The sequence below is a fragment of the Microtus pennsylvanicus genome, chromosome 9 (genome assembly GCF_037038515.1).
Source record: "Microtus pennsylvanicus isolate mMicPen1 chromosome 9, mMicPen1.hap1, whole genome shotgun sequence".
Taxonomy (NCBI): Eukaryota; Metazoa; Chordata; class Mammalia; order Rodentia; family Cricetidae; genus Microtus; species Microtus pennsylvanicus.
Genome location: NC_134587.1, coordinates 27,832,023 through 27,833,016, shown reverse-complemented (window position 1 = coordinate 27,833,016; position 994 = coordinate 27,832,023). Strand labels below are relative to the sequence as shown.

The following is a 994-nucleotide window of genomic DNA, read 5'->3' as shown; positions in this document are numbered from 1 at the left end:
TGAGGTTTGTTAACTGATCTTTTGAGAAGAATATTTAAAATATATGTAAGTATATAAAACCTTGGGCATTTTAGCACCCAGGAATAAAGAATTTATTCCAGTGCAATTGTTACTTACCCAGTTGAAAGGCAAATATGAATGTCTCAATAATACAATTCCCTTTAAAGTGATATCTTTAAACAAGATGTGGCTTCAACGTGTAGTTAGATAAATGCTGCACATGACTTTTAAGCGCTGCTCTCTTGCATTTCTAGATCAAACTTAAAACAACATTTCCCTTGGTAAATTTCATGAAACAGAAAGTGCAAATTCCTATGCCATCACTTGAAAACTGTTATTTCTGAGATTTGGTCTCAATAATTTAAAGCACAAAATAATTTGTGTTTATGATCTCATTTTTTCTTCATGTTTGTCATTAAGACAAACTGTGGCAATAAACCCCTCCCTTGCTTTCTGAAAATAATCTGATCGTTGTTTTCTGTTGTGAAAATATTTTATATATTTTTGTATAGTATAATTTATATAAATTTACATTTAATATGCTTTATCAATAAGATGCAATATATTTTATATTTTTAATAATTTCTTTTCTTCTTTTAAAAAAGAAAACAAACTATCTCCTTTCATTTTACATACCAATCTCAGTAAAAATATGGAACGCTTCATGAATTGGCGTGTCATCCTTACGCAGGGGCCATACTAATCTCTGTATCATTTCAATTTTAGCATATGCGCTTGCTTTGGCAGCATTCATTATATGCAAATACATATTTACCATGTCAGTGGTTTTGAAAGGCACAATTCAATGGTTCACGAGCATTGCACAACCATGAGCCTTGCCTGCTTCTGAAACTTTCACATCATCTCAGGCAGAGACTAGGCGCCGAGACACTTAAGTCTCCATCCCCTGGCAGTTTATGAATTTTACCATTCTAGGTACATTATATAAATAAAACCAAATGGTCCTTGTGTTTTTACATCAATGGCAGTTAGT

The 994-nt window shown here is 32.2% G+C and overlaps 1 non-coding gene across 1 annotated transcript; it reads right to left on the bottom strand.

Moving 5' to 3' along the window:
• Positions 1-646: 646 nt before the first annotated feature.
• Positions 647-750, bottom strand: LOC142858090 (U6 spliceosomal RNA). Its single transcript, XR_012911969.1, has one exon. It is a non-coding gene; the product is annotated as a U6 spliceosomal RNA (small nuclear RNA).
• Between the last annotated feature and the right edge of the window lie 244 nt (positions 751-994).